Source organism: Mus pahari, chromosome 7, assembly GCF_900095145.1.
Source record: "Mus pahari chromosome 7, PAHARI_EIJ_v1.1, whole genome shotgun sequence".
Taxonomy (NCBI): domain Eukaryota; kingdom Metazoa; phylum Chordata; class Mammalia; order Rodentia; family Muridae; genus Mus; species Mus pahari.
The window spans coordinates 110,261,864-110,277,346 of NC_034596.1; the positions used below are offsets into that span (position 1 = coordinate 110,261,864).

General features: G+C 44.9%; 1 protein-coding gene across 1 annotated transcript in view; it reads left to right on the forward strand.

Moving 5' to 3' along the window:
- The window catches only part of Ptprn2 (protein tyrosine phosphatase receptor type N2), a 755,793-nt gene that overhangs the window by 188,554 nt on the left and 551,756 nt on the right, over positions 1-15,483 (forward strand). The window lies entirely within an intron of this gene.

Here is a 15,483-nt window from a genome sequence, read left to right on the forward strand (position 1 = left end):
AATTTGCAAATTGCCCTTTCTAACTCTGTGAAGAATTGAGTTGGAAGTTTGATGGGGATTGCATTGAATCTGTAGATTGCTTTCAGCAAGATAGCCATTTTTACTATATTAATCCTGCCAATCCATGAGCATGGGAGATCTTTCCATATTCTGGGGATCCATCCCATAAACAACCACCAAACTCAGACACTATTGCAGATGCCGGCAAGAGCTTGCTGACAGGAGACTGATATAGCTGTCTCCTGAGAGGCTCTGCCAGTGCCTGACTAATATAAAAGTGGTTGCTCAGAGTCATCCATTAGACAGACCACTGGGTCCCCAATGAACAATATGAACTAACCAGTAACCCTAGAGCTCCCTGGAACTAAACAGCCAATCAAAGAAAACACATAGGAGACTCATGACTCTAGCTGCCTAGTCGGTCATCAATGTAAGGAGAGGCCCTTAGTTTTATGAAGGTTCTATGCCCCAGTATAGGGGAATGCCTCGGCCAGGAAGCAGGAGTGGGTGGGTTGGGGAGCAGGGGGAGGGGGAGAGGATAGGGGATTTTCAGAGGGCAAACTAGGAAAGGGGATAACATTTGAAATGTAAATAAAGAAAATATCTAATTAAAAATAAATAAATAAATAAATAAATAAATAAAGAATAAAAGAAAAATTTTCTGGAATCCTGATATGTGTGGCCACTAGGGGTTCTAGGTAAAATGTTTCTTGGTATTGAGAGCTGACACTTAGGGATGGGCTAGAGAGGGGATGTCCACAGGAGGAAGGGAAACTGCATGCCACCAGGATATACTTAGTCCCCTGGGAATGGGGGGCAGAGAAGGGAGGAAAGGCCTTAGAAAGTTGTCTGGTACAGAGCTATGGGTAACCCTGAGAGATTAGATATAAAGAATGGAATAAAGTAGATATAAAACGAAGATCTGAAGCTTGTCTACCTGTTTCCCTGGTGTTTGCTTCCCTGCCCATCATGGCTGATGAGTTCTTAGGGAAGCCCATAAGAGGTGGTACCTGAAACAAACTGATGGATTGGTGAGGAGGGTTGTAGATCTATATGATCCACTGGCTATGGGGGAGGAGAAGCGGAGGCTGAAGCAGGTGATCTGCTACAGAATTGAGAATGAGGCTGGGGTATTGGACTTGCAGATGAGAAGGGAGAGGCAATGTTTGAAGATTTCCTACCTGTGTCCCTGGCTGGCATGGCTGGCCTCTGATCTATCTATCTATCTATCTATCTATCTATCTATCTATCTATCTATCTATCTATCTATCTATCTATCTAATAGGTGGTATTAAATAGCCTTGACTGCAATGTAGCAATTAAAAACAAATTATGTTGGTTCTTAGTATGAGAAACAACACAGGACTGCTTGAGACTGCATGTACTTAGGATGGCCCTTTGTTCGACCAGGAAAGGAACTGTATCACAGATCCACATGCGTCCCCGAGCAGGGATTCCTATTCGTTAATGCCATCAAGTTATCTCTCTTCCAGTGAGATAACAAAGTAGGCTTTATTGAAACTTTCTGTTTAGTAAATCATTTCCTTCTTACAGAATTATCTGTTCTGGTTGGGAGACACAGAACTTCTATGCTCTGATCATTCTTCTCTTTTAAAGCCGAGAGTCACATGTGTGGGCTTCTGCTTACACACTCATTGTGGCTGGCAGTCTGAAGTAGCACCTGAATTTAGCCCATAGAGGAGAATTTCAGCTGCTCCTTTAAGGAATAACGGTCTCAGCCAGCCTTTTTTCTGTGAGCATTTGAAAATGTACTATCTTAAGTGTGTGTGTGTGTGTGTGTGTGTGTGTGTGTGTGTGTGGTGTCAGCCACCAATCCAGGGGACTCACACATGCTAGGCCAGCACTTTACCACTGAGTGATATTCCAAGACTTCTGGTCATTTTTAGGTGCAATTTCAGTGGCATTAAAGCTATTCACATGGCTGTGTCTCCAGCATACTATCCATGTCCTCATATTCCAAAATTAACTCTCTGTCCACATGAAACAATGGCTACTTAGTATTCTCTCCACCCCTAACACTCAGCATGCTGTCTTTCAGACATGACCACTTTTAAGACTGGCTTCTTTTACTTAGCATAATGTCTTCAAGAGTCATCTATGCTAGAGCCAGTTTCATGATTTCCATCCTTTTTAAGATGGAGAACATTCACATATAGGGTGGGCCTCATGCCATTTATTCACCTATCTGGTGATAGATGTTTTGTTCTATCTTTGGCCCCTATCAATAAGGCTGCTATAATCAAATATATACATGGATCTCTTTGAGACTTCGCTTTCAGGTTTGGTAATTTATTGTAAACTGAGGGTCCAATCTGGTGGTAATTGATATGTTAAGCCAGCTCTATTATTTTTGCTTTGAGATAAAGCAGTGGGTGGAGATTACTAGAATGTTATGCTCATGGGCCTGAAGGACTTTGAATTTATACTGAGGTTAAAGAGGGTGAGTCTTTGTGTTTGTGTGTGTGCCTACATGTGCTGCAACAATGCATATGTGTGTGTGCATGTGTGTGTGTGTGTACCTGTGTGTGTGCCTGTGTGTGTATGCCTGTGTGTATGCCTGTGTGTGTGTGTCTGTGTTTGTGTCTGTGTGTGTTTGTGCCTGTGTGTCTCTGTGTCTCTGTGTGTGTTTGTGTGTCTGTGTTTGCCAGGAGTTGACATCAGATGTCTTCCTCAACTGCTTTTCACCTTTATTGGAGACAAAGTCTCTCGCTGAACTTGGAGATCACCAATTCTGCTAGACCAACTGATCAATGGGCTCCAGGAACCATCCTGTCTCCACTTTCCCTGTGCTGAGACCACAGGTGTGTTCTGTGACACTTGGCTTTTTACCTGAGTGTACAGTCAGGTTCCCATACGTTGATAGAAAGCAGTTACTAGATATCCCATCTCCCTAGTCCCTTTGTGAATCTTGAGAGTGGAATGATGGGTGCAGGCAACTTACTGGTTCATGGTGGACATGGTGTAGAGTCAGGAAGCAGAGAGCTCACCTCTCCAGGGCTTGCTGTATGTCCCCAGAACTCTACTGATAAGTAGATAGATGGAGAAGTGCAACTTTCTCTGAGGAACACTGAGTGACCACACTTACTGCTGTGTCTGGCTGCTGGGCTGCCATGTTTGGATGCCCAGGCTCCACTTTTATGCCTGGGTGCTGCTGGGATGAACAGCTATAGGAGTCTTTGAGTTACCCTTATACCATGTGCAAACATACACAGCCTGCTGTCTATGTGGGAACAGGGATGCTCAGCAGATAGTCATAGCTAGTGGAGGCTCTGGCTTTGGAGGCTGATTTTACTTGGATCTCACAGGCGTGTCTGTGGTACATGGTGCACATGCAGGGTGAAGGGGAAACCCCCCTTCCTCTATGAAAGTTAACCTGACTTTGCTGTGATAACCTTCAGAACTCTGAGACATGAAGAGATCAAGGCCCAGGTCAGGTTGTCCCTTTTGCACCCAGCTCTCCTCAGTTTAGCAAGAGAAGTGGAGGCAAATGTGGTATGGGTAGTTTGAAGCATCCTGAATCCTGTGTTGGGATAGGTAGAGTGCTGCATGTGTGCCGTGGTTTAGGATCTGCCTTAAATATGTGGGTGGGGTAGGGGGCATGAGTGGGTTAGCTGGATGGAACGAGGGAAGAGCTCTGTGGTAATGCATTTTAGAAGTCATTTCTCTCCCTTTGTCCCTCTGGAAGGTGACTGAGAGTCTTTTAGTTGGTGCAAAAGAAGGATCCCAGGGCAGGTCAGGGAGAGCTGTTCTGTGGTAATGGCTGCTTTCCAGGTAAGGCAGGGACTAGGAGACTGTCCGTCTGTCCACATAATGTACTGTTTTCATTTTGTGCTGTTCCCGGCCCTCCTGTCATGCCTTTGAGTCTCACCTGAATAGCAGATGGAACACTCTGGGCTGATAAGAGCAGCAGCTGGTTACTTGGCAACGTTATTGCAGGGCTGCTGATGGGAGATTGCCTGCTGCAGATAAGCCCCTCTCCTCTGCTTATCTTCATGCCCCCAGCTCTGTACCAAATGCTCCAAATGTGGGGCTCTCTCAGGTGGATCTGAGCTCTATGGAAAATTCATCTTGCTGAGTGGGAGCCCAACCTTGGGCATCCATGTTCATGCCTGGCCTCAGGTGGGTGTGCAGTACCTCTGGACCAATGCACCTTGCTCTGTCACCCATAGAAGAGCCATGCCTACTGAATTGTGATGGCAAAGCCCTCACCTCCATGAGGGGCAAAGATGCTTCACTGACTGCCTTAAATGAAGGGGCAAAAATGTCACCTCAGCCTTTGCCTTGGGGGCAGCACCCTTGGGTCAGCAAACCATATTAGCTGGGAAATTTCTGCAGGACTGCCTTCTGCATTCCTTAAGTTTAGATTCATTCTTTCTTGCTCTCTTTCTCAATCTCTCTGACCTTCCCCTCCACTTCTCTCTCTGAAGTTCAGAGTGGCTTTAAGCTTATGACCCTTCTGCCTCCATCTTGCCAGTGTTGGGATGACCATACGCAGCAACTCTTCCTCCTTTCAGTATGTGGATTATCCCAGGAGGACTCTCTTTGGACTGCACCTCTGGGAGCTGCACCGTGTTCACATCCTTCTTTCTGTGGCTCTCTGTTCTCAGATCTTGATGGTTAGTTTGTTTGTACCAGACTGTAGAATTTCAGGATTGAACAAAATGCTCATATCATTTGGTTCTACTGTGCTATTTCCTGAAGAAACAAATTCTGAAATCCAGTGGGATTGAGCAGCCACATGAAGGGTAAACAACCAGTAATCTGGGCTGATTTTCCTTGAAGTTTCTCAGCAAGTTCTAATGGCAAACACAATGAGGTTGGATTCATCCATTTTCCATAGTGACCACTACTCAGTCAAGTTAGACTACAGTTTCTCTGGTTATCGCTAGGTTGGCCCACAGTTTCCATGGTTACTGTGATGCGATTGAGTTTGTCCACAATTCTGATAATTGCCACTTGTGAGGCTTGCTTGCTTCATTTTATTTTTATTGTGACTGCTGTGCAGTTATTATTGTTGCCCTGGTAACTGTGGTAAGATTGTATCGATTCACAGTTCTGATGGAGAGGTTGGGTTGGCCCAGAGTTTCCATGGTGACCATGACGTGATTGGGCTGACTCAAAGCAGCTTTCATCTGCTGACTCAGTTTGTCTTAATTTCCCCATAGAAAACTCCAAGAGTCAACATGTTTTTTAATATTACTTCTGGCTTGTTTGTTTTTACACTTTACTGTACGTTGCAGTGAGATATGCTTGCTAATATATCTGGCCCCTCAGATGAAACTGGAGTTCCTTGAAGACAGAAGCTGCATCCACTTTGTCTTTGCTAATGTTGCTACATAAGGCCCTTGGTGCAATCGTTGGCTGAGGATGTGCGTGCAGAGTTCGGCTGGCAGCTCACTGCTCAGAGAGGCAGTCGATCTGCCACGTGCCCATCACTGCATGCCACACAGTTACTATTATTATTTCCCTTATGTTTGCAGTGCTGGAGATGGATGGGATGCAGGGCACTGTGCATGCTAGGCTGGTGCTCTGGCACTAAACTATGCCTCACCTCCTTATTTATTTTAGCAACCAGAGAAGATTTTATCAACAATGATGATCAGCTTGCATAGCTCATTTGTTGAGAGTGACACTTTTCTGTGTTTTATGTCTCAATGTCCCAGTTGTGAGGGTGAATATCATCTACTAAAATGCCAAGATGTCGTTTTCACCGATGTGTGCATACACGTGTGTGCACAGGTGTGTATTTATGAAACTGGATTTTCATAGTAATTAAAACACTTGAGTTTGTGTTGAATATTTATGCCCATGAGGATCTGAGATGGTGTCATGATGCTGTGTCAGTGAGTGGTAGCTTGGTTGCATTCTGAGTGACCTGTGAAGGTCTGTGGGTACCGCCTGTGTGCTGACCTCTGCCTGTACTGTAAAGGCAGCCCCATGGATCCCATTCCTATTTGCCCCCCTTTTTTTCTGGGCCATGCTGGCTCTCTGCTGTCATCCAGAAGGATGGGAAATGGGCCTGGTGGTGTGGCCACGGTGGTTGTGAAGAACCTGGTAGTTTGATGAACCTGTCATGTGGTTTGTAAGAAAATCTGGCTGCACTCCTCTTGCACCAGCCTGGTGGATTTTCTGCTCTTTAGAGGATCAGTGTAGGTACCAGCAGTTGCCTTCTAGCTAATGAGACCCTGGTGAGACCCTATGCACAGCAGGGAGCAGATCACCATGGAACTGGCCCAGCACACCTCTGAGATTGAGGAGTGATCAGTGTTGGTAGCGCAGGAAACCCAGATTATAGATAGACAGTTCCCCTACCTCAGCTATTTCTAGGAATAACATTCAAAAAAATGTTAGATAAATGACCAATCTCATTGCAAGAAACTGAAAAATGGCTCAAGACCGTGACAGAAATAGGCCCGATGATACTCTGTAGGTTCCATGCCAGGTAGTATTGCTTTTAAGTCCTTTGACTGGAGGTGATCTGGGTATCTGGAAACCTTAGAGGGCAGTGCATAGAGCAACTCTGACTCACAGGTTCAGTGGAATATTAAGGAAAGTGAGTAGAACTATATCGTTTAATATTTAGAACTTGTTTACAAGCCCCAGGTCCTGGGATAGCTCATGACTCTGACTTTTTTATATTATTCATCATTTCTTTCAAAATGCAAGCAATATAGTGATGAATGAAGTTACCGATAGACCAAAGGGACTGGGGGGCAGAGGGCCTGGGGTAGTGACTGCTGGGACCAGAGGGACTTGGGGGCAGTGACTAAGAGACTAGAGGGACTAGAGGGGCCAGTGACTGCTGAGGCCAGGGTACAGGCTGAGCCCGGGGATCTTCAGGACCAGGGTATGTCACTTGTCTCTCAGGCCCTTAGTCTTATCAATACAGTGAAAGAGATCAAGGAAAATGTGCATGTCTGTTTTCAGAGGCTCTCATTAAAAGCTGCAATCACTTCCCTTGCCCATTGCTTCCAGTCACCTGCACTGTCTTTCATATGCCAGCAGCCATTCCTCCAGCCTGGGCGGTTTCTTCTTCAAGGTGTGGAGTTGTTTGATCTCCATCTGTCTATGTAACTAAGTGTTCATCGGAACACAGTCCTGCCCTCTGCTACTGGCATTAATGATGCAGGCTTCTTCATGGGGTCTGCTATGGGACACTGGATGTGCTGGGGTCCACCCCTCTGGTGTAGGCACATGTGGTGTGAGGGGATGAGCTTTTCCTGAGTCTGAACTTCTGCTTTCATCCTGAGGCACATGGGCACACAGCGTGTGCTGACTGCTGTCAGAGCTCCATCACAGAGGGAAGACATGGCTGCCTGGGAACCATGTGGGAAGGAGCCCACTTGTTCTGAAATGCCTTTTAAATTATCACCCTTTAAAGTATCTGCTTACCTCAGCTTGGAGAATAAATTGAATATTGACTGTGGGTCCCTCACAGTCTGTGGACACTCTGATCACATGGCTTGAGGCAGGATTCATCTCTCTCATCGCTGTGCTGGTACCTGGACATGCCCATTTGTGACACAGTTGTTCTTCAGAGATCTCTGGAGGCCCCTGTATGTTCAGCACAGGGGTAGGGGAAAGGTGAAAGATTGGCTTGTCACTGGGGTGCACAATTGGCTTCTGTCTGTAAAGTATCCATAGAAGAAAATGGATAAAGACCTCGTATTGGCGGCATGACGTGGAACTGCACAGCGATGAGAGAGACATGTGTGGCCTGCACTGTTCCCCTCACATTGCTCACTTTCTAAGCCTAGGCTGTTTGTTGTCCCTGGGCTGAGGCCACATGACTGTGATGAGTGAGGACTCCTGAGCTTTCTAGTGTTTGGAAGCAAACGGATGGAGGTATTAGCAGCCTGTCTGCCATGTACAGAGCGACTGAAAGTCAATCATATGACCTCTTTAGGCACCATGGTTCTCACCAGCGGAGAGGAGATGGTGGCAAGTTACATCAGTTAGGGCTATCTCAGGATTGAGTTGAGTGTCAGCACATGTACATACACATTCACATGTGCATGCACATACATATGCACATGAACATGTACACACATGCGTATGAACATAGGCACATGTACACACACAGATACACATGTGCGTACATTTATGTGTACACACATGTACATATACACACATTTACGTATACACACACAGATTTCAAGATTATGCCTCCATCCTATGTAACTCTGGTGACCCTATTTTCTAAGCAAAATACTGGGAAACAAGTTATGAGGAGAAAGAAAGCAGATGTTAAGGGGTAATAGTGTCTGTGGATGGCACAGCTCTCAAGAAATATCATGCTTCACTGTGCCCTGCTTTCCACATGGGTTAGATGAGATTACTGGACATAAAAAAGAACCTTTGTTCTTTCAGTCTGAAAAACAAGCAAATAACAAACAAACATAACAAACACACACATACATACCCCAGCCCCAGTGGCTGAGGAGCAGCAGAAATTCATTCCTCATGTCCTGGAGGCGAGAGGTCCAAGATCAGAACAGCAACAGGTTCTGTGTATGGAGGAATTCCTGTGTCCTCATGTGCAGGGTATTCATTTGCACCTTTCAGAGGATACTAAGACCACTCATAAAGGTCTACCCTCATGACTATTTTCCCTCCAAAGGCCCAACCAATAATGACAAATTCAACACAGGAGTCTGGAGCACATTAACATTCTGCATGTGGTAATGGTGCTATGGAAATACACATCCTTCCTTGGGCCCTCCTTATTATTACTCCATTTCTTTGGGTCAAGGATTAAAGCATAGTTGTCCTACACTTTATGGCTAACATCCAATTAAGTGCGTACATGCTACATGTGTCTTTCTGGCTCTGGGTTGCCTCACTCAGGATATCCTCAAGTTCCATCTATTTGCCTGCAAAATTCATGATGACTTAGTTTTTAATGGTTGAATAGTATTCCATTGTGTAGATGTAGCATATTTTCTTTATCCATTCTTCAGTTGAGGGACATCTAGGTTGTTTCTAGTTTCTGGATATTAAAATAAAGCTGCTATGAACATAGTTGAGCAAGTGTCCCTATGGGTTAGTGGGACATCTTTTGGGTATATGACCAGGAGTGGCATAGCTGGATCTAGAGGTAGAACTATTTCTAGTTTTCTGAGAAAATGCCAAATTGATTTCCAAAGTTACTGAACAAGTTTGCACTCCCACTAGTAATGGAGAAGTGTTCTCCTTGCTCCACATCCTCACCAGCATGTGTTAACACTTGAGTTTTTTTTTTTTATCTTAGCCGTTCTGATGGGTATAAAATGGAATCTCAGAGTTGTTTTGAGTTGCATTTCCCTGATGACCAAGGACGTTTAACATTTCTTTAAGTGCTTCTCAACCATTTGAAATTCCTCTGTCAGGAAATCTATTTAGATCTGTACCCCATTTTTAATTGGGTTATTTACATTGTTGATGTCTACTTTCTTGAGTTCTTTATACATTTGGATATCAGCCCTCTGTCAGGGTTGGTGAAGATCCTTTCCCAATCTGTAGCCTGCCATTTTGTCCTTTTGACAGTGTCCTTTGCCTTACAGAAGCTTTCAGTTTCATGAAGTCCCATTAACAATTATTGACCTTAGAGCCTGAGCCATTGCTGCTCTGTTCAGGAAGGAGTCTCCTGTACTAGTGAGTTCAAGGCTATTCCCCACATTCTGTTCTTTTATATTTAGTGTATTAGATTCAGGTTTTGTGTTGATGAGTTTGATTCACTTGAACTTTAGTTTTGTGCAGGGGGATAAATGTGGATCTCCTGTGTGCAGACATCAGTTAGACCAGCACCGTTCGTTGAAGATGCTTTTTTCCATTGTATGGTTTTGCCTTCTTTGTCAAAAGCCAAGTGTCTGTTGGTGTGTGGGTTTATTTCAGGGTCTTTGATGCAATTTCATTGATCAACCTGTACCTTCCTATACCAGTACCATGCAGTTTTTATCACTATTGCTCTGTAGTACAGCATGATGTCAGGGATGGTGATACCTCCCAAAGTTCTTTAACTGTTCAGGATTATTTTCTGTAGCAGGAAGAAACTTGGAGCTACCAGTATTCGCCCCTCTTTAAAAGTAGCTGGGGGAGATGTGTTCAACCCTAGTGGTTCTGAAGGAGCTAGGGGTTGACTTCTGTGGATTCTGCTGGCTCATACATGGAGGGACAATAGATATGGTTTCAGCCTCCAGGGACTATAGGGTGTCCAGACAGAAAGTGACCTAAAAACAAAAAAAACCAAAACAAACAAACAAACAAAAAAAAAACAGGTGGGATCAACGGGGTCACCTGGAAGAAGATACCAAGGGTGAAAATGAAGTGTTGCCTGGAAACGAGGAGACATGGATAAAAGAGACACTCATATGGTTAATAAGATAGGGCCAGGAAGTTCTGTATACCCAGAATCCCTGTATTGTTTGAATAGTAATGATCCCCATAGACTCAGAATTGAATACTTGGTCTCCAGGGAGTGGTACTGCTAGGAGGCGTGGCCTTGTTGGAGTAGGTGCGGTCTTGTTGAAGGAAGTGTGTAACTGGGGGATAGGCCCAGTATCTGTCTCTGACTCTCTTTCTCTGTGAATGCGTCTGTTTGTTTCTCTCCCTCCCTCCCCTTTATATGTTTCTGCTGCCTGCCAATCCAGATGTAGAACTCTTTGCTCCTTTCCAGCATTATGTCTGCCTTCATGTCACCATGCTTCCTGCAATGATGATAATAGACTAAACCCCTGAAACTGTAAGCCAGCCCAAATTAAATGTTGCCCTGGTCATGATGCCTCTTCACAGCAGTGCAAACTCTAGCCAATATAGGTCGTTATTGGACTTACTAACCTGCAGTTGGGTTCCATTCCTGTTCACCAGTGCTGCAAATAGGGCTCTATCAAAGTCTGAGTCCCTGTAAAGGGGTCTCTGTCCTGGTCACTGACCCAGCAAATGAGTGGTTATCCTCATCACTAACCTGTGGTTGGGTCCCTGACCTGGTCATTGATACTGCAAATGAGTTCCTGTTTTGTGGATGGGTTCCAGACCCTGCAAAGGGGTTCATATCTAATTCATTGTATGATCCTGGTCACTCCTCTTACAGAGGGTCTCCATCATCATCACTGACTCTGGGGATGGGCTTCTGCCTTGGTTACTTATCCTGCAGAGGGGTCCCTGTTGAGTGATAGAACTTTTCGTGGGGATATATTACACACAGAGAGGGATAGGGAATCCCTGGTAGACCAAAATATGGATACTACCAAAGTCCAACTTGATGAGCTATGAGTTTTATTTAGGTTATTTACAGAAATATGGGTGAGGAGTTACTTAGGAGCTAAATGACTTAAAGACAGATGCATCTTCCAAGCTCACAAAACTGGAAACCAGGAGCACGTTGCACAGCCTCCAGGCAGTTTAACAAGTAGGAGAGTGTCCTTTCCAAGTGACTCTGGCCTCAACCTCTTCCAGGTGACTAGACTTGTTTCTGCTTCTTCCAGGGAGCTGGTCTCAGAGTCTTCTTTGCAGCTTGGCTTTTCTGAGAGTCTTCTCTATAGCTCAGCTCTGTTCCTCTCAGAGGGACAGCCTTTAGTGAATTTAGTCAGTCCTAGGGGGAACTTCCTGAAGCTATTTTAAGTTGTTTACCTTTCTGCTTCTCTGTAGAATGGAATTTTTCAATTTCAGATAGAACTTTTATAGAACAGACCCCATCTTTGTCACCCACCCTGTAGATAGGCGCCATTGTGATCAGTGGATGAGCCCTGTCTTTATTACTTATCCTGTAGGTAGGGATCTGACCAGGTCACAGTCCCTGCAGAAGGTTCTTATCCTGGCTATTGACCTTGGGATAGGTCTTTGAATAGTCACTGACTCGTGAGAGTCTCTGTTCTACCTTAGCTCTGCAAGTGCGTCCTGCCCTGGTCACACTGACCCTGCAGATGTGTTCTTGTCCTGATAACTGACCCAGCAGGGTTCTTCTCCAGGTCACCGACCCTGTGAGTCTGTAAAAATGCGAGTGTGTGCATGTGTGTATTTCTATGCTTGGCTGTGGTGATGTGTACATGCACTGTACAGGTACATGTGAGCATGTTTGTTCACACTAAACATATGCATGTTACTTTATCCGTATCTCACGACAAAAGGATAGAATCCTCATGAGCACCTTACTGTCCTTGGACTGTTCTGGTCATGGGTATCCTTAACCCAAATCTGAACTGCAGCACCTCTGACATCTGTTTGGGTTGGAAATCTGGCTCTAGGGATGTGGCCACGAGTGGTCACTATTGTTGCTTCTTCCTCACTGGCCACTTGAGTGACAACATGTGGCTGAAGACCTCGAGTAATGGACTAGTTTTTAAAATGCAATTGCCAAACTTACTGCAGGTGACTGGGATAGTCCCTGGGTCTCAGGCTAGGGACAAGGTTTTCCAGGAAATCATGTTCTGATGCTGTGTCTTGGTGTTGGGTTAGCTTTCTGAATTAGTTGGTCATCGTGGCTTCCTATCACATACTCGGGTAATGTTCAAATATAAGCCAGTGGTTCCTTCTGAGCAAGTACATGCGTTGTTTTACTGGGGACAGTATTTCTCAAACCTGAACGCACACCATAGGTCATTATTTTGCATCATGGAAAGAAGCAAGTGGGGTCCCTGCCCCAGCACTAGTGAATGTCACTTGTGCATGGCCGGATTTCTGCTTATGTGTTTTGCAAGGTTCTTGCCTTCTGCATAATGATCTCAATACAACGTCCAGTGAAATCTTGGCAGAGACTATAATTGCAACTCCTTTCCTGCCCCCTCTCCCTGATGAATAGAGAATGCAGTTCAGCGATATTGAGGAAAGTGAGATCCAGTGAGTTTGTGCGTTCAATTTACCCAAATAGCCTTACAGATGATTGGGCAGGTTGATGTACTTGCTGTGAGGATTTGGCTAAGCTGCTTCTCTCACAGCGAAACAAGAGGAAGATATGGTATTAAGCCCCACATCTGTAGGCCTCCCTGAAGAGCTAATGGAGAAAGGTAACAAGCCAGATGAAAAATAAAATAGGCAAAATTATTAGCAAGAGCAGACACAGAGATGAAGTTACTATAGAAGGATAGAACTCATTTAGTTCTTGGAATTTTTGGCTAGCATAACACACATGGTGAAGGCAGATCCTTCAGCCCAGGGACAAAGCTGACCCATCATTCATACAGATGTAGAAAGATGCTCCATCCCCGATGATTTCTCTGTGGGCTCTCACACTGGATGATGTGTGACCATATCCTCATCAGATGCACAGTGAGGACTGTGTGTGTCCCTTAAGACGTCCTTCCATTTAGGCCCAAGGCCTTTTGGGTGGATCTGGGGGAACCCGGGTCAGATTGTTTGCCTATACTTCCTAGAAGTTTGACTTGATGTTTCCGAGCCTGTTTTCTGAAAGAGCATGCAGTCACCAGAAGTGGAAGATTAGCATCAACAGAAAATCTTCCTGTCCCCCATGTGTGCCTGCTCTGTGAAAGAAGTTGGGAATGAAAGTGGCTGGGGAAACAAACCAGTTCTCTGAATGTAAGCCGAGTTGGAATAGAAACACACCTTTACTAATAGTGATGAAGAGGGGAGAGGCCATCATCTCCCACTTTTAAGGAAAAAAATTAGACATTCCCTGGCATTTCTTTGGCAGAATAGCCATAGAAAGAACTCGACACATGTCTGATTATTTGCATCACCTGGTTGGCTGCTCAGAAAATCCTTATGCAGCATGTCATCTATCATGAGGCAGAGAATTTTAAACCCATGTGGGTTCCAAACTATCAGGATTCCTGCTGAAGGAATGGGTCATTTCCATGGGCATTTGTTTCATTTATCAGAAGGGAAAACAGCAGTTAGACAATTGCTGATATCTCTTTAACCCACCTGAGCAGGAAGTATCACATCAGATGCTATGGAAGATGAGGAGAAGCTAGAGCAATGGTCTTGCCTCATTGAAACTCAGGATGCTACTAGGAAAATTGATAGCTGGATGAGATTCTGTGTGTTCATATGTATGCTTGAGTCTGGGTATATGTGAGCTCACATATGTGAATGTTTGGGTATGGGTGAATGTGCATGAACCGAGTCTGAGCTTGGTGTGTGTGTGTGTGTGTGTGTGTGTGTGTGTGTGTGTATGTGTGTGTGTGTAGAGAGAGAGAGAAAGAGACAGAGAGATACAGAGAGACACAGAGAGGATACTGTACACAGAAATGAATGGAACTGTGCCTGTGTGCATGTATGAGTACACATGAATGCAATGTTGAGACAGAGGCCATATGCAGACCCACAGACCAGCAGAGAATGGCTCAGAAGTCATACAGATGCTCAGGACCCTGCACAGGTCTGTGTGGGGATTTAGGGCACAGTAATGTTGGGAACAGAGAATGGCTCAGAAGTCATACAGATGTTCTGGGCCCTGCACTGGTCTGTGTGGGGATTTAGGGTACAGTAATGTTGGGAGCAAAAGTAACTTTTGCCTTTGGAGGCTGTACTCTATGGGATGTTGGTTACAACAAGCAAACATATGTAATAAACCTCTTAAAAATTCCAGGAAAAGTCTATTTTTTCCCTTTAAAGTGGGAGAAGATGACCATTCCCCTCTTCCTCACTGTTAGTAAAAGTGTCTGTAAGCAAACTTGTCACTTCTAGCCACACTGATGCCAGGGAGCTGGAATGACTCCACTTCACTGTTTCTTCACCTTTCCCTCTCCAGTACCATCCACTCTGATCTGTGCACAGGAAGATTCTGTTTTTCTGTTCTTCACGGTGGGCATAGGCCCTACTGGAGCTTGGAGAACTTGGGGCCATCCCAAGCTGTATTCCAGAGCACATCACCCTGATGTTGTGGTCGGTGGTTATTATTACTACTGACCACAAGTCTGGGCAAACTCTGCTGGTGCTATGTATGGGTACTGTGGAGGGGTGCTGTAGAGGGGCATCATGGCAGAGTAATCATAGAAGGACAGCGTGGCAGTGACAGTATGGCAGAGCCATTGTGGAGGGAAAATGCTGTAGGTTTTGCTTGATATTATCCTCTGTATTTTCTAGGTTGACAAAGGCACTAAGACATCTCAAGATGTTTGCTATACTTAAGCTTCTTTCTGCCAGTCACAGGTCTCTGTCTAAGATGAACAGATATGTTTTGCATCAGGATGGTACTGGGAAAATGTGTCTCTTCCAATTAAACTTGTTGCTGTTGAATGGCTTTCTTTATCTAACACTCCAGAAGAGACTGGTGGACAAAAGAGAAATTGTTCCCTCCCACGACCTGGTGTCTGCAGAAGGCCACCCTGTGTGGCAAGTGCTAGTCCCTGAATTAGTCCTTTACGTGAGTCAAAAAAGGTAATTACAATGTGTGACAGCCCACCCCAATAGTATATCCCAAACTGGTGTCTTTGCTCAAAAAAACCTAATTGAGGTCCACATTAATTAGAAGGTGTGGCTTGAAGATATGACAGCAGTCTGTAATTACAGACAAAGGAGAACCAT